The 22,762-nt window shown below is 40.9% G+C and overlaps 1 protein-coding gene across 1 annotated transcript in view; it reads right to left on the bottom strand.

The window, feature by feature from the left end:
• The window catches only part of lrrc9 (leucine rich repeat containing 9), a 225,140-nt gene extending 210,981 nt beyond the window's left edge, over positions 1-14,159 (bottom strand). Inside the window, exon 1 of the mRNA XM_039741349.1 lies at positions 14,079-14,159. The gene's annotated coding sequence lies outside the window, so the exon portion shown is untranslated. The remainder of the gene's footprint in view (positions 1-14,078) is intronic.
• Between the last annotated feature and the right edge of the window lie 8,603 nt (positions 14,160-22,762).

Raw genomic sequence — 22,762 nt, 5'->3', positions numbered from 1 at the left:
GACAGAGCACTGAATCAAAATGACTCATGTTAGCTGCCACTATAAATAAGATCCCATTTTAATGTGCTTAACAAGAAGGAGAACCTTGTGCCACAATGTCTTAAGGCAACTCTGAACCTATACGAAATCTGTATCAATGAAATAATAAGGGATATGTGGGATTTACTGGGATCAAATTCCACAAGGTGATAAAAAGGTGACATAATACCTTTTCATATCACTATCACAAGACTCTGTAAAACAGAATTTAGTGGTAACTGTTGACTCTGACCTAAACTTTAAATCGCATATTAACCAGAACACCAGTACTGCACATTTTCAGTTAAGGAATATAACAAAAGTTAGACCTCTTATAAGTTTACAAAACGCAGAAAAAAATAGTTTAATCATTTGTTTTAGTCAACTAGATTACTGTAATGCATTCCTAACAGGACTGCCTAAGAAAGACATCAATCAACTGTAATTAGTGCAGAATCTGAACTAGAAAAAGAAAATCAGAGCACATCTCACCGTCGTTATATTGCTTACCTGTGTCCTTCAGAATTGACTTTCAAGTACTACTAATGACTTATACGGCTCTAAATAATCTCGCTCCATGCTATATTTTGGAATGCCTGTCTCCCTACACTCCAAGTTGTAGCCTTAGACCTTTTAAGGGTGGTCTGCTTATAATTCCAAGAGCCAAGCTTAAAAAAAGTGGTGAAGTGGCCTTTTGCTGTTATGAACCTAAAATCTGAAATACTTTACCAATAGAGCTACCTCAGGCTAATACTGTGGAACATTTTAAAAAAACTGCTAAAAACCTGTTATTTTAATTTAGATTTTTCATAGCTACATTTCATTTGTACTCCTAATAGAGTATATGGGCACGGAATTATCATATTCTTCAGGGATCTGCAATCTTTATTAATCTCCACTTCTCTCTGCTGTCTGATCAATAGAATGAAGGCCGGTGCCCCAGCTGTCCACAAGACCAACTTCATGAAATCGTATCATGTGAAGCCTGAAAACAAAGAGGACTGATTTAGAAACATTTCAGTTAGGTAGTATGTCCAGTGGGAGCTGGGCAGTCTTTTGGAAGTGGTACCCCTGCAGATTTTGCTTTTCTCTCCAGCGTAACTGCAGTCTTTTTTATTTTTGTTTTTTGATACTGTATATATGGATGCTACTCTTCTACTTGATATTTATCTGTTTTTAAGACTGTTTAGATTCTTTTTTTCGTTCTTTGTTACTTAGTCTATTATTATTATTACCTAATCTTATTTGTTTCTCTTTTCTTGTAATTTTCTCTTTGTAATTTTGTAAAGCTCTTTGAGCAATGTTGTTTGTATGAAAACGTGCTATATAAGCAAATGTTGTTGTATGAGGCACTTTATATTAACATTGTGAAGCCCGGGGCACGTACAGCCGCCCTAACCCGACACACACAGGCAGGACATAAGTTTCATCACACAGCACATAATTTATTTACAGTCAGGGAAGCGTTTCTTCTTCGCTCCCCCCAAAGTGCAGCACAGTCCATACTGCACCACAGTCCCTTCTCTTTGCCAGTCCTTCTGCCTCCACTCCTCCTCACGAGCTTCGTCCACTTCCTCCCAACTCAGGACATTAAGTGGTGGTGGTGGTGATTGGCTCCTTTTATAAGTCCTGGGAGTGTTCCACGTAGCTCATCAGGATTACCTGGAATCACTCCCAGGTGTGGTAGAACTCCATTATAGGGCTCTGCAGCTCTCCTGGTGGCCCCCACGGAACCCAGCAGGGCTGTACCAAACTCCAGGTCCCAGCATGCCCTGTGGGAATCTGTGGTGCCACATCTGCCCAGGAGGGCTGCCATGTAGCGTCCCGGGGAGGTATTGCCTCATTGATGTTCTCTCCCCCAGTCCTTCCATTCTGTTGGTATCCCAGCCAGGTAATGGCCGTGGCTGCCCATCACAATGCACAAGAACAGTTAACACAAAATAGTTGCTTTAACTATAAAAATCATTCATTTTATTACAGTAATGGAGCTAATTGTCTTACGGTGTCCTAGTGGGGCACCACATTTTGTCTCTGCAGGAACCAAACAATGAAGGAACAAGCTTCTACCTTCAATTTAAAAACCTTCTCCCAGCACTCCTAACACTGCAATGCCAGCCCAACACACATAACTCTCCTCCAAGATCACCTTTTTTCTAATCAAACTTTATTTAGTTTACATTTTTTTCACAAGATAAGTCAATAGCAGTAATTCCATGTCCATATATTCTCTAATACAGAATGCTCTTCAGGATTTTGAAAGGAGGATGCACACTATGGCAAAAGCTGTAAAATGCAGAGAATTTTGATTGCCTATAGTTGTCAGGGCCTTGAAAACTCCAAATGGGGTCAAGAAAGGAAAGAGGAAGACTGTGGTATTTGACCAGGATTTAAATATATTTTACTAGGTGGCTCCGCCCTCTGCTCGCTTCGCTTGCCCACCCCGTTGTTTGGTTTACCGGATATACAATTTATACAAGAGATTGTTGTTTTCATGGGAATTGTTACATATGCATTATTTTCACTTTTACTTTAAAAACTGTTGTAAATACAATACTTGTCCTTTATTTCTGGCCCCGTGCGTGGTTACATCTCTTTCTCGCCAATGTTGCTCGCGTTGTGAAGGGGGGGCGGCCGAACGCACGCTAAGGATATGCCGTCGGATCATCTGCTGTCTTTCTGCTGCTTGCGAGCTGCCTGTTCTGCTCGTCGCATGACGTTGTTTTAAGAGCTGGGAGCACATGATGCTTGTCTGCCAAAAGCAATCCAAGAACTGCTAGGTTAGATGTCTGTGGACTTGTTTTAAATGATGGCTCACTGCCTTGTCTCACGTGACGTTGTAAAAACAATACTTGTCCATTATCTCCGGCCCCGGGCGTGGTTAAATCTCTTTCTTGCAGGACGTATAACGCTGCTCGCGTTGTGAAGGGGGGGCAGCTTCGATCATTTTAAAGCCTGTACAGCCGCCATCCTTTTTGTCACTTCATGTCTCTGCTGCTCGCATTGTGCTCGCTTCTCCGTGATCATATATCTACACCTGACCGAATTGCGTTTTCTTTGAAATTAAACGTGTCGTTGCTTTAACTGTTGCGGGACCACAGATTCTCATAGCGCATGGTCCATTATTGTGTAAATCTACATTTTGTGCATTGAATGATGCAAATGCGAAAAGACTTTGCTTTCTGCTCTTTGCCTTTGATTTCTGACCTCGCTTTGTCCTGCTATTTTTTCAGTTACACCTGGTCCTGATGATTAATTTCCTTTTGTTTGCGCTAATGCGATCTTTCAGTCAACAACGTTTCATTTATAATGTATTGTCTTTTATACGCTTTATATGCACTGAGACCCCCGTATCTGTGTGTGCTGCGTGCCTTTACACTACTGTTTTTTTGATGGTCGTAGTCTGATATTACTTGTAAGTATGTCTTGCAAGAATCTCATGTTCTATATCCCCGGGAGAAGCTCAGTGGCCATTCTCTTTCATCTCATGGGTCTTTTATTTGTCTTCCATGATTTTAACGTGAAGATCACGTATATCTCCTAGTCATTCCCTCCCACAGGATTTTTTTTATAATAGAGAGACATTATCTTCATAATGAAGTAGCTTTGCTTTATTACTAATCACCTTGCTATAGCAGGGTGCCAGACTGGGATTATGATTGCAGGCTACAGGGGCAATGTTAGACAGACAGGACCTTATGAGAGCCTGGTAAGGTGAAAATGAACTCTGGCAGGAACAATACTTACTGTATTGCTGTGCTAATAATGAAATCCCATTGGGGGTCATGTAGAATGTAATTTCTTCAGGGGCTTAGAATCTGGAGAATTAAGGTGGAGGAACAATAAGTAGTTTAGTAAAATTTCCATTGTCCAAGAGGAGGCAGCAAGGAGGTTTTTGATGAAATAGAAGAATAGAAGAATTTGCGCACAGGCACATAGATGTTTTGTAAGCACTGTAATGGCCCATGGTGGTGAAGCCGGAGCCGAGTCTAAAGACAAAACTCTCAGTTTACAAGTTGATCTACACCACTGTCCTCCCTGATAGTCATGGGCTGTAAGTATAGACTGAATGACATCGTGAAAACAAGCAGAATAAATGTGGTTTCTTCACAGGGTGGCTGTGCTGACACTTCTTGATTGGATGAGAAGCCCAGCAGTTCAAGACAGTTTGAAAGAAGAGTCAGCATTCTTTCGAATCAAGGCAAGGCAGCTGAGGTAGTTTGAGCACATTGTAAGGATGCCCCCGATGCGGCTCCCCCTAGTACTGCAAAAGGCATGTCTCAATGGACGCACTGGAGGGATTATATCTCTTGGCTGGCTTGGAAACACCTAGGAATTCCCCATAAAGTGCTGGAATATGTAGCAGGGGACAGGGAAATCTATGCTGAACTGCTGGGCCCATTGCCATGAAAACCTTCACTAGGAAAAGTGGCCGAGTAGATGAGATGAGATGCTGCACATTGTTCTGGGCAGGATATCTATACCCCTACTCTCTCTTCTGTTTCCTTTTCCGGTATCTTTTTGGTGTTGGCGCATCTACTCAAAGCACTGTGATGTTCCAACAATGATGGATGGATTAAAAGCAAGAAGTCTGTATGACCATCAACATCAAGTGACTCCGTGAGAACCTTAACTACAAAGAGGACTATTTCATTTATGTTAGGTAGAATGCCCAGAGGGGACTGGGCTGTCCCGTGGCCTGGAACCCCTGCAGATTTTATTTTTTTTTCTCCAGCCGTCTGGAGTTTATTTTTTTGTTTCTTCTGTCCACCCTGGCCATTGGACCTTACTCCTTTTCTAAGTTAACTAATGTTGTCTTATTTTAACTTCTTATTTTGTCTTTTATTTTTCTTTTCTTCATTATGTAAAGCACTTTGAGCTACTTTTGTATGAAAATGTGCTATATAAATAAATGTTGTTGTTGTTGTTTCTGGGGGCTGCCTGGTCCTTTAAACATGAGTCTGGGCTCCATAGTTTAGAAACTCTTGACTTGGGCCATTAGGGACGTTCTAGGTGGATGGCCTGTGGAGTTCTTGAGAAATTAGCAGACTCAGAAAAATGGTCCCTGGCTTGGGCTAAAATGCTTCTTGCTATCAAACCTTGGAGCAGAGACATGACATAAAGCATGGGTTCACAAGTGGAAGGAAGAAGGCCAAAAGACTGAGTAGAGAAAAAAAAAGAATATTTGGTTTTGTGTGAAGGTGAGCTGCAGATTTATCAGCCAATACATTCACACATACTCTATATGTTGTGTGTCACTTTGTGCCATTGTGACCCCAAATAGAACAATACCTGACTAATGATAGTTACACAATAAAGGAGACTGCCAATAATGGACTGGCACCCCATCCAGATGGCAGGATAGGCTCCAGCCCCTGCAGCTCTCAGCTTGAATAAACTGAGTAAAGGAAACTTCACCGAGGTACAAGATCAGCACAACAAGAAACATTTGTCTGACTCTGTTAGGCCTGCAGAGCTACTGTACATGAAAACAGCCTTCCCTATCCAATGAGATGACCACCTCTTGCTTCTCCGTACCTCTTTGTCTTTCAACTTTTATTTTCTTGCCTCCTGGCTCCCACTTGCAAATTTGGAGTGTGATTTCTGCTTCATCCTCCTTTCCCTGATGTGAAGTGGACCTTACATCTACTGGGTTACCTGACCTCTGTTATAAGGATGAAATAACCAATTCCTACCCTTTGGTTTCCTGAGGTTAAAGCCCTTCCTTGTAACCATACACTCATATTGGTGCTCTGTTAATGATAGCCACCAGAGTATCATTCATACTGACATGGCGTACCACCGCTAAGCATTAGTCCAGGTAGGCCAGTTACTGGATACCTCCTTTCTTTAACCTGTGCCATCCTATATTAAAGTGTAACCCCTAGTGATACTCAAAAAAACTCAAGTCAATTACCAGGGGTCATTTCTTCAAAGCACCTCTGTATTTTGTAATTTATTTTCCTATTTCCAACTAAAAGCTCACACTCCAGTTTCTGAGCAATCTGGGACATACAAGAGCCAAGAAAAAGCATTTGCCACTGTCTCATTTTCTGTGTAGCGTGGGAAATTTATTAAGGTCTTCTATTTATCACACTTGTATACAGAGGGGACTGCAACAAAAAACAAGTTAGAATATCAACGCATTGCATAACACTCAGGTGTATTCAGGGACTTGATTAACTGGTTTAATAGTTTAGAATTTTTTAGCCATTGCAAAGAGTCAGTTGTATCAACAGGTGTCAGACAAGTAAAAGAGGAAAATATATAAAAGATAGCAGGTTGAAGCAATCTCTCGCAAAGTAAACTTGAAACAATAAGCTAATATGTAATTAAAGTAGCACAGAATGTTCCTCTGTTTTAAGATAGCGTCACATGCAAGTGCTTGGGTAGCACTGAAGCAGTTCTGTCAAGGTAAGACAGTCGACCACAGGGCAGGGGCAAAAGTGAATGCTAACCACTTCTTCTCTCTTCCCCAGTGACCAGAGGACAAGTCCTAGGGTGGACCATAATGTCATTTCAGGTACCACCATGGAAGTCCTGCTCCTTCCACCCCAGAAGCTACTTAAACCACAAAGGCACTAGAAGTTGCCACTCATTCAGACCAACTCACTTAGCGTAACAAACACCGCAATGGAGAATAGCTTTTGAGACGGGGACTTGCAAGGACCTGAGACTTCCTTATTGTTGCTTTCTTTTTCCTTTCGTTTCATCTCATTTACTAAATAGGGTACCTGGTTGGTCCCCAACTCTTTATGAAATTGAGTTTCCACAGACAAGTTCACAAATTCAAAAACAACGTTTTAGTGGAAATTTGGAAACTTCAAAAATTTGATTAGTGTGCTGCATTCGAGGTATTTCACAACTTAACTTTCTTGACAATTTTCCTAGAACAATAACTGTGCTAGGTTTCAACAAAATTGGTCTGCTGGAAACCAAGTTGTTTCATGCAGACAGACAAGACAGACATGGAAATCACAGAAGGTGCTTTTTACATTATATGCAAATACACCTAAGAAGAAACAAAAATCTGCTACTCCTTTATTTTTTCATACATCCATCAATCAATTTTCCTAACCCGCTTATCCAGGGCAAGATAATCAAAGTTCTCAAGTTTGAAAATAAGGGATAATTAGGGCCAGATGTTTGAATATTTTGGTTGACAGTCAAGCCTGGATTAGAAAGCGACTAAGTCTGGCCCTTGGCATCAAGGAGAAACTGTAAGTACACGGGCTTCGAGATACAACATCCATCCTTCCATTATCCAACCCACTATATCCTAAATACAGGGTCACGGGAGTCTGCTGGAGCCAATCCCAGCCAACAAAGGGCGCAAGGCAGGAAACAAACCCCAGGCAGGGCGCCAGCCCACCGCAGGACACAACAAGCTACTATCCAAAAATAATCACTAAAAAAATTCAGGCAAAATGACACCTTTTATTGGCTAACTGAACAGATTACAATATGCAAGCTTCTGAGGCATCTTAGGCTAATGATTACAAGTTGCCTGAACGATGGGGTCCTAAGCTGTCTTGAAAGCCTGCGTATTGTAATCTGTTCAGTTAGCTTATAAAAGGTGACATGACATTTTTCCTGACTTCTCATTGTATCCATTACGGCTAACACGATACAACATTCTATCAATAAAAACTTTGTAAAAAATGTTGTTAATGCCTAAAAGTTGCAAAGACATTTCTAAGGCTCTGGGTAATATTATTTTCTAAAGAAGGGTCTGGGACAGTTGTGCATCTTTCCAAGAGAAGCTATTCTTCAAAAATCTCTCTAAGAGCAAAGAACAAAAATCTTCTATGAAGTCACACAAATCTCTACGGCGTTATCTAGGGATGCGCAATCCTCTCCTCTTCAACAAAAAGCAATAGCAGTAAAGCAAAAACTGATGTTCACTGAGAAGAACATGAATGTTCACCTCAGCTTTGCAAAAAGGCACCCTGAGGATCATTAAGGATGCTGGAATGACGTTGTAGGGACAAAAGACTCAGAGGTGGAATGCTTTGGTCAACATGGGCACCAGGTATTGAAAAATGGTTAACAGTGCACTCCACACTAACAACCTGCTGTCTTTAAGGGTTGGAGGTGCTAGTGTTAAGGTTTTTCTCCGAAACATATAAGAAATGTGTGTATTAACTAAACACAATTAATTAAGATTTTTGGAATAATTTAGTCAAAAAACAAACCTAAAACACATTAAGCTACTACAGTAAGACCTGAAACAAGATGTTCAGCTTTAACAACCTACAAATGCCACGGAGGTGAAGTAGGTCTCCATGGAGGATTGGCCCAAACTGTGTCTCCAGCTCCACATAAGACTGTAAAACAACTAAGGGTAGCATCTGATTTCAACGATTTCCATTGGAGACGGCAGGTATTGAGTCAAAGGAGACAATTATTTTTTTAGGCAGTGCAGGAGACTAAATAAGACATTTTTTAGTAAGAGGCGGTAAACAAATAAGGGAAACGTTCCAAATTAAAACAAATGAATAAACTAATTAACACTTAGCAGTTTCTCTGGAGACAATCATTAAAACTGACAGTGGAAGTTAAACGCTCCGTGGATGAAGCAGCCATTTAAATTTCACTTCTGAAATAAGAAACAGGCTAATTGGCCATAGTTTCATTGTGACTCCCTTGTTTCAAATGCATTCCTGCTACCCAGTTTGCATTTAAGAATCAAGCGTCTAAGAGTGGGTTCTCTTTTTGAATAGAGTATGGTGTGTAGATGTCAAAATGGATGGACTGTCAGCCCAGTCAGAAGTGACGGTGGGTCTCTGCCTGGTTGTGTGGTGGTTGCTGGTGCCGTTCCTGTCCATGAAGCCTCAAAGGGTGAGCAGGGAGAGAATTTATCCAATCCAGTTCCTTCAACAGTATGCTACATGGCAGCATCCCTTAGGTGGATTTCCCAGGTGCACACCAACAGGGCTACATTGGAGTTGTAGTTCCAGTGGGCAACTCTGCTGGGTATCTTGGAAGATGCCAGGGGGAGTCCTTATTTTAAGGAGGTTCTGCCTGACCTAGAAGTTCTACCTGAATTCAATATGGTGGCACCGGAAGTACTCTTGGGTCAGACATAAAAGAACCCACTCAACCTCATCTGGGTGAGTCAGAGTGCGGAGGCAGGATCAACGCTCACCTGGAGAAGTAGAAGACGGGAAAAGAGCAATACACTGTTTGTGGTTGTGAAAGTGGATCTGGCTGACTTGTGAAGGTACTGTGTTTAATAAACAAAATCCTTTATTTGAACCCGGGACTGTGCTGGCTGTGTTGGTGTCGGGAGTTTTCCCCACTGGTGTTCTTAGAGCCAAACAATTTACCAGCCAATCCATCAGTCATCCACCTATCTCTCTGTCACTACCATTGCCCAAAATCTTTGGACTCAACAAAGGGACTAGTCCAGGATGGTACCCCAGTCCTTCACACAGCATACTTACTAATCAAGGCTATCTTAAAATATAAAGATGACCTTGGGGTTGGTGGCAGAACTGGCAGTCTAGCCACTCAGAGGTGTCACCCATTGCAGGCTGTACTTGGGTCCCAATCTGAGTTGTTCATCGTGTGGTGGGTGCAGCAATTCACTCTAAAAAAAACCTCCCAACCTAAAGCACGTCTTCAAGGACAACCGATCACAAAAATAATTTTATATTTCAATTTATCAAAAACGAGTAATACTGGCAGCAACAACACCTGCAGCTATTAAATCCCAGGTTAAATGACTTGTAACCTTCGCGCCATCATTTAAACTTCAATGCATTCAGAGTACAAGAGCTACGGATATAGAAACAGCTAAAAAAAGCATCACAAAGTCCAAATTCATTCCTGGCAGAAGCGGTATCCACTCTTTAAACAGGTTCATACTTTACTATTCCAAGCCTAACCTAACATGAATATTTCTAAACTGAACATGTTTATCAGAGAGGAAACTGGATATTTTTAACTGAAAAATAATCTCAGGGAAAAGAGTAAAATGAAACACTGAACATCAAGCAATGAAAAATATTAAAAAATAAAGGCCACAAATCTTAGACAATAAGTTGTGAATAAAGTCGTAGGAATTCATGGATTATGAAAAGGTTATAAGATTATTACTGAGCAGCTGAGACTTTCATTATTGGTACATTGCACTTCACACCACAAGTCTCTAAGCCCCTAAACGGATCAGATGCTGTTCAAACAGAGAACCCAGACAATAAGTTGTGAGGATTTTATAAAGCTGGGAGAGAGTATTCACACAGTAGAACTGAACCACTTAATGACAAATAATAAGAAATCATGTGCAATAACCTAGAAATCAGTCTGACCAGGAGCTGTGCAATAATTCACATCCACAAAGCATAAACGTACATTAAAAGCCTGAAAATGTATAAAACGGTGATGCAGTGCTGCTTAGCAGGTGGTGATGCCCAACTTGAAATGTTAACCATAAAGCCGTTCTTCAATCAAAACCAGTGCCTACCTCATTAAAGGAAAGGGTTTATTCTTGCAGACTATCGATATTGTTCAGGGGAATTGATATTGTACATGCATTATAAATAGAAATAATTATATTAGACCGTGTGCCAAAAGTAAGTGAACCACAAGGTTCATAACTGAGTCAGCAAATTACGTATGATCAGGTGCTGAAATGGATGGATTCCAAATGAATCCATCAAAGACCCAATGGCCTGGACAAACAGCAGTGGCCAATTCCTCTAACGGGCAAAGTAAAAAAATCTTGTAGGCCTGGTCAATAGAGGCCCCATTATTATTTCAGTATCATCCATTCTCATTGGAGCTGCTGCTGAGACTATTGGAGAAATGTTTTTTGTGAATTTCCCCTTGGGATTAATAAAGTATCTATCTGTCTATCTGTTTATATTAGCTGTTAAGACTTTCCCATTCTCTTCTGTTCTGAACCTTACACTCATTACCTGTCCTGATCATGGAACTGACCGCAGACTAGAAATGTTAGACCAGATATCTGACCTTAAGCTAATTCTGCTTCTGCAGTTTGTGTTTCCCTGTACTGTAGTGCCAGGTGGCCAGGTGATTTACCACAAGCTCATTTCCCTCTCCTATATCATATGGAGGATTTACAAAGTTAATTAGAATTAGAATTAGGTAGACTCCAAGCATTAAGCTAATCGGTGACTCTAAATTGCCCAAGTAATTGGAGTGAGAGTGTGTGTATGACTGGGCCCTGAAATGGACTCAAATTTGTTTCCTGCTTTATGCCCAGAGCTGCCTGGAGAGGTTCTGGCCCCTCGTCACCATGAGCTGGTTTAAGCAGGTTTGAGAATGTAACGTAAGGCTGTATTTAATTTATTCTAACTCTCATGTAGGATTTCACTCAATCACCAATTTTTTAAAAGGCATCACATTATAGGAAGGAAAAATAAAACATTAGAAAAATTGCGATGAGAACAGGCCATTCAGTACAACAAGCTCGTCCAATCTATACACTTACATTGTGCAAAATAATATCAAGTCATGATTTCAAGGACTCGAACGTCCTGCCGTCCACCACACTATTCTGTAGTTTATTCTGTGTATGTACGGTTCTTTGTGTGAAGAAGAACTTTCTACCATTTGTGCAAAATCTGCCATTAATAAGTTTCCATCCATGTCCCTGTGTTCTTGTTTCTGAACTTTTTTAAAGTAACAACTGGGATCTACTGTACTAATTCCTTTAATAATTTCAAACACTTCAGTCATGTCACCTCTTAAATCTCCATTTTCTTAAAGTGAAAAGGTTCAGCTCCTTCAATCATTCCTTATAGCTCACACCTCTTATTCCTAGAATCAGCCTAGTCATGCGCCTTGGGACTTTCTCTAGTGCTGCTATGTCTTTTTTGCAATATGGAGACCAAATCTGTACACAGCACTCCAGGTGAGGCCTAACTAGTGAGTTAAATAACTTAAGCATAACCTCCCTCGACTTGTACTCCTCACCCTGTGCTATATGACCTAACACCTTATTTGCTTTCTTAATCAGTTCAATACACTGTCTGGATGTTGATAGTGATGAGTCTGCCATGACTCCCAGGTCCTTCTCATAAGGGTTTGTTCAGGTTTCACCCTTCCCATTGTATATTCAGATCTAATATTTTTACTTCCTACATATTCATTAAAATTCATCTGTCACAAATTTGCCCCAGCCCGTACACTAAGTCCCTTTGTAATGGTTTGACTGATTCACAACATCTGCCCTTCCACCTAGTGTTGCATCATCTGCAAACTTAACCAGCGTACTCTCAGCGTGCTCAGTTTTCAAGAGCAGCTGTCCCAGCACTGAGCCCTGATGGAAACCACCTTTAACATCGCCAAATTCTGAAAACAATAATCCCCACACCATTACCCATTCCTTCCTGTTTTTAAGTCAATTGTGCACCCACCTATAGATTGCGCCTTGAACTCCCACTTCTTTTAGTTTGATCTCTAACCCTTCATGAAAATCAAGAGAATTAATATCATATGCCCCTCTGTTCTCATATAATTTTGATTTTTCCTTATAGAATTTCAGCATATTAGTGAAACAAGACTTTCCTCATTTCAACCAGTGCGAACGGTTTTCCTAACATTACTCCATGTAATGTTCAATATTTTCCATGAATTTACCTGTGATGTATGTTAAGCTCACTAGCCTAGAGGAACTGTGAAACAAATTATCAGAATTAAATGGAAGAAAGAATGTGAAAGATATATATACACTTTAGAGGAACTACTTGGTTACTTTTTATGAATAAAAACCAAAAAATCCCTTTCAGCTGTTTAAAAACAAGTATGGTCCAAACAAAAGGTAACTAGAAAGGGTAGGGGTTACCTGCAAGTGGGCCATCTACTGAAAACACCCAACAAGCTCATCAAAAGTGGGGTCCCTGGTGGGCAAATAAGTGAAAACTCATTGGCTTCAACACAGTGAATGTAATCCGAGCCCATAGTATACCTCCTTCTCACCGCACTACATAGCCTACTGAACCACTAAGAGAGGCTTGAAAAATACATTGTGCTTCACAGAAACAAGTAAGGTAAGGTCCTTTTTATATAACACCATCATTACATAGCCAATAGCGCTGAACACATTGCCAGTTGAGACTGTAAAGAAGAGCAAATTTATAACAAAAAAACAAATACAATTAAAAAGATAATAGTTTCCAGATTGTGTTTCACAATACACAAACAGACGTGACTGACTAGCTAGCTCTTTTGGCATGTGACAGCAGACTGCAACTCCACCGCTTCATTTGGCTTTCCCAGTTGATTCCTGTTACACCTCCAATAGAACTGATTTACACAACAGTTTGTTTTGTTTACCAAAGTCTTGACAATGTTGTTTGCTGTTTTTACAGAAGAGCGCTGTCACGACATGAAGTGTCTTCCTGGATGCCACACTCTTAATCTGGCTTGTTCCATTTTTTAAATAGCTGGCTGTATTAGCGAATCGTGTATTGCACACAAGCCTCTTTTAAGCTTGGCAGTCTACTGCTTTCCCTTTCCTCTGATTGTGTCCTGTTTACACTCAGTTTTCTGGTTCTTTGTTCTGCTTAGAACATTTTATTTTAAAATGCAGGAATTTTCATCGACATTAAATGTATAATGCTTTAATTCTGAGACAAATCGGAAATATGGATTGAAAATTAAAGTTAACTAAAAAGAAAAATCTTGGTTCAGAAACAAAAGTAATGATGTCTCCATTCATATCGAATTTCAATCACAACCTATAAATACTCAATTATAAAACATATCTCAAAAGTAGGTCAGCAACAGACATTACGTTATTGTTAAGACTTTACCGCACATGTCATTTGAAATCCGGCATCTGCGCGTTTACTTATCGTTTTATATATTTGAGTTTGATAGAGATAGATAGATAGATAGATAGATAGATAGATAGATAGATAGATAGATAGATAGATAGATAGATAGATTCAGTCGAGCAAGAACAATTTTCAAACAAAAAAGACAATTATAAAAAAAAAACACATCAATACACATTGCTAATAATATTCGACGTGTGCACTGCTTCGCACCGACATCATATTTCCCTATTCGTCGATCTATAGCGTCCCTACCTTTTCAGTCAGCCTGCCCCGTGTGTGATCATCCCGGCCGCCTGCTTGTTCTCAGGCTCCTGTCCGTCTCTAAGGAGCTGCGCGTCTCCGTTGCTCGGGAACCATGTTGAATTACCATCACAGGACGGCAAGCGGTGTGGGACAAAACGGATGTAATTATCAAAACAAACATACTTGGGCCAGCAGGTTAAATCACGCAAGCGCGCATTAGCTTCTAGTTAGTCGAGGAAAAAAGTATTTTACTTGCACCTTACTCATTTAGATGATCTAATAGTTTGTTTAGTTAATGTTTTATCATTGTAATTAATGTCATATTTCGTTGGTAAGCAGTCTGGATCTCTGGGCATGTTTAACTAATCAAAAGTATTGATTACCCTAACCGGAAAAATTACTGAAACTGTTTTGTGGCACTGTCTGAGATTGCGGATGGGTGGTGTCTGTCTTGTCCTCGATACTGCCTGGGAACTCTCCGCTTACCCCGATTCTGTACCGACTAACCAGGATTGACCACAGGTGATAGGGTTTTGTTCCGCGTCTTTGTGGTACCACGGTTAAGATTCTTCATTGTGCCGTGGTAATAAATCAGACTTATTTTGTGACGCCGTTTTAAGATTATCATTCAAGCCCTCTGTTTGTTTAATGGAAAGATCATAAAAAGTAATTCATTTTAATAAAGGTTGGTCAATTTAAAACGTTTGCCTCATTTGACTCTACACATTGGACGTGAATTGTAGAACATTATGGACTTGATCTTATCGAAAAACTCTCAAAGAGGCTTTATTTATGAGCTGGGTATGTAATTTTTGTGGTAGCCTTTAACACTAGAAACAATTTTGTTCACATTGAGCAACTGCAAGGCGCTTTACAAAACAAACCGAAATGCAACTCGGTAGAGCAAAATAATTCCACGAGAAAACAAGCGTGCCCAACTGTGGGTTTTGTTGGACCCCGGGGGGTGTGTTTGAGTAAGGCACACAGAAGAACGCGTTATCAGTCTGACTTTTATTAAAGTTAATAATAGTGTGACGACCCGCTGGTGCGCAAGACGGAGGAAAGGACTCGGAACGCAGGTCGTAATCGTCCATTAAAAGGATCGTTAGTGCCTTCGCGATCGAATCTGCTTTCTTCTCTGCTGCTTCACTCGACTCTTCCTGCGCATTAGTTCACCTGAGGGGCAGTGGCAACACCAGCTGGCACACTTTCTCTGACTTTACTAGGCAATCCAAAGTCTGAATCGTATGTGAGGCTCACTGACGCCCACGCCGAGGTCACGGTCCTCTATAATTGTCTATACAGTAGTACTTTATCTGCATACTCCCTACCCCCTCCAAATTCTCGGCAGCTGCTTTTACTGCTGGCTTATCCAAGTAGCCTCACCCCTTTGGACAGTCCGCGGCCACCTCAAAACGTGTCCCTTTCAGGTCCGGACCCAGACCATTACAATACTCTGTCGTATTTCATTCTTTTAACTGGAACTTGGGGTCCCGGAATCAGGTCCTGGAATCATTGTTATGTAACCCGGCTGAAACGAAGCGGTTAACATTAAATCACGTTCAAGGCATTAAACACCAGTAGTGCAGCTCATACTTCCGGAACGAACGTACAGGTGACCAGGTCGGCCTGGCAGTGTCCAGAAGTATCACCCGAATTTCTTGTATTTTTAAGGAGGCGAACTACTGTCTAAAACATCGCTGTTGACTTTAAAACTCGAACAAATGGCCAATGCAATATGTGTATAACAAGCTGAAATAGCATCTAGATTCGTTTCAAAATTCATTTTACTTTAACATAAAATAATCTACTGATAACTGATAATACTGTAACACCGGACCTGAGAGAAAACCAGGCAGGTGAAGCGAGCTCAGTTGCGGAGTCGGGGGCGGGGTCACGAAGCAAGAGTGTCAGATTAAGGTTTGATTGACATTTGTCAACTGCCCATTAGCGCTCCGGTCTGCTGCCCGAGAGACTTGACCCCGTGAAGAAAGACTATTGTGAATGACGAGAAGCCTGAGTTGACAAGACGCTGCGCTGCTGAACACTGCGTGATGTCGAAGAATGTGATTGCTTGCAGTAAGATGACCACTTTCTCGATGTTATAGTGTACTGGAGTTTTTCATCTAGAAAATAAGTGAACAATACTGTTAAACGAATAGGAATAACGAGGGCACATACAGGGTAATTAATCGAATTTATTTTGTGAAGATTCTTGATGTCGAACAATTTAAAACTAATTGAGAGTCAGTAAATGTACTTTTTGTGACAGTAATCCTGAAACTATTCAACATGTATTTAGGTCAAAGTCTATTTAAAAAATAATAAAAAAAAAAACTTATGGACCGAGTTAGTGACTAATTTTAATATCGGCTTTGAAAAAACAACTCTAATCGTCCCTAAATATTTTTTGTTTTCAAGAGGAGTGCATTCCATTTTAAGACACCCTGAAATGCATTTGAGATATTTTGAATTGCTCAGGACGTTATTCTGTGATATCTAAAAATGCATTTTTAGATACCCCGTAATAGGGTGTCTGCTGTTTCAAATTACCGAAAAGTGTAGTCAAGATGTGACTGAAGTGTTTGCTGTCAACCGGCCATAACTTAACGATTCATTAAAGAGCAGATATTGTTGACTTCCGCTTATGTTAATCAGTTTCAAAATGCATTGTTTTATGTGTTTAAACAAATCCGTGTGTATGTGTACTAATTCCGTATTTTGTAAACTTTTTACATTTTAAATGAGAATCGATAACAGCACTCTGCGCCTGCGCGCACTCAGCAAAGGGCGCTGTAAAAAATACCTTAAAAAATATTCCTGATATTTTCACATTGACCCACTTTTGAGATATGTAAAATACAGTTGTGCTATGTCAATTTCATTTCCTGATATTTAAAAATAGGTTTCTACCCTGTTTGAGATATCTTAAAATGCATTTCAGACATCTTGAAATTAAATTTGGGATGTCTTGAAAGAAGATGTCCTCACAAAGTCAGGGACTTTCTTGAATATATCTGAATATAATTTTCTAATGACCTCCTGTACATTATCTTAAAATGCATGCACGATTAACATGATACATTCAAAACATACACTTCTTGAAATATATTGAGATAGAAATTGAAATATATCTGAGATGAAGTGCATTTGAGATAACGGACTTTTTGCTGCCTCACTTCAGTTTCTGCTCACTTCCCAAAGCCACGCAGGTTAGGCAGACAGGCGATTCTTAACTTGTCCAAATGCAATCGGAGTGGACGTGTAAACGAGTGTGCCCTGGCAGGTAATGTTCCTGTCCTGTGCCCGATTCTTGTTCAGTGACCACTGGTACTGGAGAGTGAAATAAAAACGAGAGTGGGGTTAGCTCTCAATATACAGTACATTGTCTTTCAATGTATCTTTTTATCACAACTCTAATTTGCACCTGCACAGTGTGGTGATGTGAAAAAATATTCAACCCGTTTCTGATTCTCTCTGTTAATGCAATTTTTTGACATTGAATGCTTTTGGGTATTCATTTAAAATCTGGTACTAGACAGTGATCACTGGACTGAACAAATAATACATTTATTATACTTTAAATACCTACTCATTTACTGTAAATACTCACTGATAAAAGTATTAGGAACACCTGTAGCTTGTCTATGCAATTAGCTAATGATGAAATCTTGAGGCAGTAGTGCAATGCTTAAAATCCTGCAGATGCAGGTCAGGAGCTTCAGTTCATGTTTACATTAAACACAAGAATGAGGAACAAATGTGATGACCGTGATTTTGACCATGGCATGATTGTTGGTGCCAGACAGGCTGGCTTGGGTATTTCTGTCAAAGCTGATCTCATGTACAATAGTCTCTAGAGTCTACTCAAAATGGTGCAGAAAACAACAAACATCCAGAAAGCAGCAATTCTGTGGACAGACTAGTATGAGCTGCCAGAAAGGATACAATAATTCAGATAAGCACTCTGTACAACTGTAGTGAGCAGAAAAGCATCTCAGAATGCACAACTCATTGAACCTTATGGCGGAGGGGCTACAACAGAAGACCCCAATTATGTTCCACTCCCGTCAGTCAAGCACTGAAAGCAGAGGTTGCAGTGGGCAGAGGTTCACCAAAACCAGACAGCTGAAGACTGAAAGAAAACCTTGACCTGCTGAATCTCAATATCTGCCGAGGCACAGACAGTAAGGTCAGAAATTGGCACCAGCAGCATAAATCCATTTACTTCAACTGTGTTGTGGCAACAGTCCAGGTTGGTGGTGTTAAAATGGTGGGGGAAATGTTTTCCTGGCACACTTTAGGCCCATTAATGCCAAACAATCATTATTCAAAAGGCACAGCCAATCTGATGATCCTTGCTGACCATGTGCATTCCTTCTTGGTTGCAACTTATCCATCTTCTGGTTACTTCCAGCATGATAATGCATCATGTCATAAAGCAGAAGTCATCTACAACTAGTTTCTTGAACATGACAATTAGTTCAGTGTTCTTCAGTGGATCTGAATCTAGCAGAACATCTTTGTGATGTGGTACTATGGGAGATTTGCATGCATGGATTGTGCAGCTGACAAATGTGAAGAAATTGTGTGACGCAATCGCAGGTCATCATGGGCCAGAATCTCAAAGGAATGTTTCCAGCATCTTGTGGAATCCATACCATGAAGAACTGAGGCTGTTTTGAGAGCAAAAGGAAGCCCTACCTATAGTATTAGTGTAGTTTTCCTATCAGTTTACTTAGTGGGTGTATAATAATGAACACTGTTAACAAAAACTGTGTGGAAAAGTAATTTCAAGTTTGCATTTAATTTAACTGGTTGTGCTGCTGTGATTAATGGCCTGAAAACATTCAATCTCAAAAACCTGCAAAGACAGAAGAAATCAAAATAGTGCAAACTGTCTTAAACACCACAGGAAAAGTGGATATGCGGGCGCAAGTAATAATCACGGGAAAAACTTGGGACACTCTGAAACGTCTGTAAAATAGCGCTGACTTATATTAGGGTTTGACTGCGTGTTTTCACCGAAAATAACAGAACTGTACATAGCGCTGAGCCGTGCGCGAAGTTGATTACCTTGATTAGTTGATTACACGGCGGTTTTTGGCAACTCATCCTGGTATGGTTCAACAGATGTAAATGGGGTCTGCCAGGAAGCACCATATTAGGCCTATCCCCTTGACCTTATACAAGACCCTGCGGCAGAAACCAGACGGACTGACATGCCGCGTCTGCAGTCCCGAGAGACTGGATTTCATACGAACACAATGAAAATGTTGTTGCTTTGCAGACTAAGTGTCCATTTGTGTTGGTTTTCGCAATAATACTCCGCCCAACCAACCCCCTGGGTACCCTGATTTGGCTCCATCATCCCAAACACGCGCATGAAAGTTTAACTGACTTTTCCACTTTGAGCGGGGGCCTGTGCGTGAGTGGGCACTGCTGTGGACTGGCACTGCTGACTCCCTTCTGCCTTGTGCCTCATCCTCGTCTTCTTTCGGCTGCTCCCATTAGGGGTCGCCACAGCGGATCATCTTCTTCCATATCTTTCTGTCCTCTGCATCTTGTTCTGTTACACCCATCACCTGCATGTCCTCTCTCACCACATCCATAAACCTTCTCTTATGCCTTCCTCTTTTCCTTTTTCCTGGCAGCTCTATCCTTAACATCCTTCTCCCAATATACTCAGCATCTCTCCTCTGCACATGTCCAAACCAACACAATCTCGGCTCTCTGACTTTGTCGCCCAACGGTCCAAAGTGAGCTCATCCTCTAATGTCCTAATTTCTAATCATATCCATCCTCAGTGCAAATCTTAACATCTTTAACTCTGCCACCTCCAGTTCTGTCTCCTGCTTTCTGGTCAGTGCCAACGTCTACAACCCATATAACATAGCTGGGCTCACAGCCGTCCTGTAGACCTTCCCTTTCACTCTTGCTGATACCCGTCTGCCACAAATTACTCCTGACACTCTTCCCCACCCACTCCACCCTGCCTGCACTCTCTTCTTCACCTCTCTTCCACACTCCCCGCGCCTTATTCTGCTGTAAAATCGACTCCATGCCTTGATCTTGGTTAAGCGGATTTGAAAATATTATGCTTTTTAGCCTATATTCTGGCGACCCGTTGTGGTGGAAATTGCAGACTGTATCAGTTTACTCAGTCGTTACTAATAGCAACAGATTGACGTATCACCCTTAATATACGGTATACTATGAATAACTGTCTTACGTATTTTAGACAAGCAGTCTCTTAGATTTGCGTTAGACACCCTTACCCTGCTGTCCTCCTTCCAACACCACTCATCATTTCTGCCTTTTATTTCCAAGCATTGCGCTGCTTTGGGGTCTTTCTCAGCTGGCGTGGGGCCAAGAAAAGCCTCTCGAAGTGACTTTTCTCCCACATCAGTAAAACTTAACCCAGCGTCCTTCGTTTGCATTTGGTCACAGATAAAAAAAAAAAAAAAAATCTGCAAAAAACAAAACCACAACATCCCTACTTGCAACCACCTTCACGACAGGGAACCTATAGCCGTGCGTGTGACGTTATGACAGTATGACACAATTTAAACCGAGGTCGGTGTGACGTCAGCAATCCTCAACGGAGAGGGCCGCTTAGGTGGAGAGGAGCTTCACATCGCTGTGTTACATCTTTAACTAATTTCGCAGAATTCAACCACCACATATTATGCGGTCAAATGTATAGATGCTAGTACTTCAAAGACTTGTGTAACAAAAGTATACAGCAGCCTTTAAAAAGATATGTGAAGCAATTGATTTGATTCCAGAAGAACCTGTGTAAACACGTGCACCGTATTCCGTCCTATTCTATCTTTTAAAATATTTCACTATGTAATAGTCCAGTACTTCTTAATCTAGAGACCCCAGAAAACCTCCAGGGAGCAGTTACGATAACCAAAAATAAGAGCAGCAAAATAATGAAATCACTTAAATATCTCCATACAGTAGTGGTGTCAAACATATATGTTTTTTAAAGCGTTCCTGTTCATCACTATTCAAAATATGTTATGTATGGAGCCCAGTGACTGTCAGTTTTCTCAAAGACCCCCATTTAAAGTGTTTCATAATAAAGCAGCATACATGGTCGACGAAGCGTAGCGCTTGACTTGAATCTTTCTTCGTCAATCGAAGATCGAGGTCACGCTTCTTCACCTCCGTGAATTTAAGTTTTGGGGTACAGTAACTGTTACATGTTTGACTATTTCTTGGCCTTGTTACAGCTACCTTCTTAAGTAACTGTCTTATAGGACTGTCCTGAGAATATATGAAGTAGTTAATTGTCTAGTGCTGCTTTTGTTTTATTTGTTTTTTGTTGGTGCTGTCGTGCATCGCCATCTTATTTAAACTGATGTTTGGGTGATTTTCTAGCTGTGTGAAGAATTTAGAAGTGCTGTCAACAACAAAGTTTTGAATTGGATTCAATGTCTTGATGGATTACTTGATTTGAATCTTTCCTTCAATATGTGCCCCTCTTTCTCTCCATCTTTTTGAATATAAGTTTTAACATAGTAATTTTTATGTTTGATTTTTTCTAAGTATTGTAAAAGTTGTTGTCTTCGAAGGCTCGGCTTTGGGCTCGTCGACTCTGCAAATAAAGACCGCCTGCAGGAGCGATGGGCGGAGTGCGCGAAGATCGGCATTAACCAATGGGGTGCGCGGACGAGCGAAAGGAGGCGGTTCCTTTGACAGGAAAATAAAGGGTATCAGGTGTGGCAGGCGTGGGCACTGCTGTGGAGTGGAAGAAGTGAAGGAGCAATCAGAACACAGTGGTGAACAAGAACTCAATACAGAGGTCGTGTGCGAATGTTGCTTCTACAGAAGCTGAAAGGCAGAGAGAAGCAGAGGAGTAAGTGGCATGTCCGAGTTCAACAAAAGCCGGGCATCTCCTAAAACGCCAGAACACCGCGGGAGACTGTCCATATATTGCACAACGTTCATTTACTGCTGCATTTTAACTTTTCTTCCGTTTTCAACCTTACGCCATAATAAACTGTTGTTTTCTTTATTGGCTACATTCACTTAATCGCGTCTTTCTTGCCTCTCGAGTCGCAGAGATCAGTAAAAACACATATATATGCATATAGTTTAGCGGGATTACATTTACACCTGGCAGACTGCTCGTGATGGCCCAGCAAGAAAACACGAAATAAGGTGACATGCCGCACTGCTGATCTCATCAGACCTGCCTCTACTGCAAAGAATCATGGTGTCATTTCTGATTACTCCCTTTCTTATTCCGCCCACATAAATCACATTAAGAAACTTTACTTTCACCTACGTAACATATTATGTGTTTGCTCCTTCCTCTTCTTTTCTAACGCTGAGAAACTTGTCCCTGCTTTTATCACATCCCGCATCGATTATTGTAACTCGCTACTGGCAGGTGCCCCTTCTAATCTTATATCACAGCTCCAGCTTATTCAAAACTCGGCTGCCAGAGTCCTTACACGGACCAGCAGCAGCGAGCACATCATACCCATCCAGCTTCTCCTTCACTGGCTCCCCGTGTCTTACAGAATCGAATATAAAATCCTACTAATAACCTACAAAGCCTTAAACAACCTTGCGCCAAACTGCAACAGTGGCCTTCTCCATCACTATGTGCCTGTCTGCCCACTAAGGTCCTCTGATTCTGGTAATCTTGTTGTACCCCCCACCAATCTACACTCCAT

Source organism: Polypterus senegalus, chromosome 18 (genome assembly GCF_016835505.1).
Source record: "Polypterus senegalus isolate Bchr_013 chromosome 18, ASM1683550v1, whole genome shotgun sequence".
NCBI lineage: Eukaryota > Metazoa > Chordata > Cladistia > Polypteriformes > Polypteridae > Polypterus > Polypterus senegalus.
Note: the sequence above shows the minus strand (reverse complement) of the source record. Positions and strands in the feature narration are given on the sequence as shown.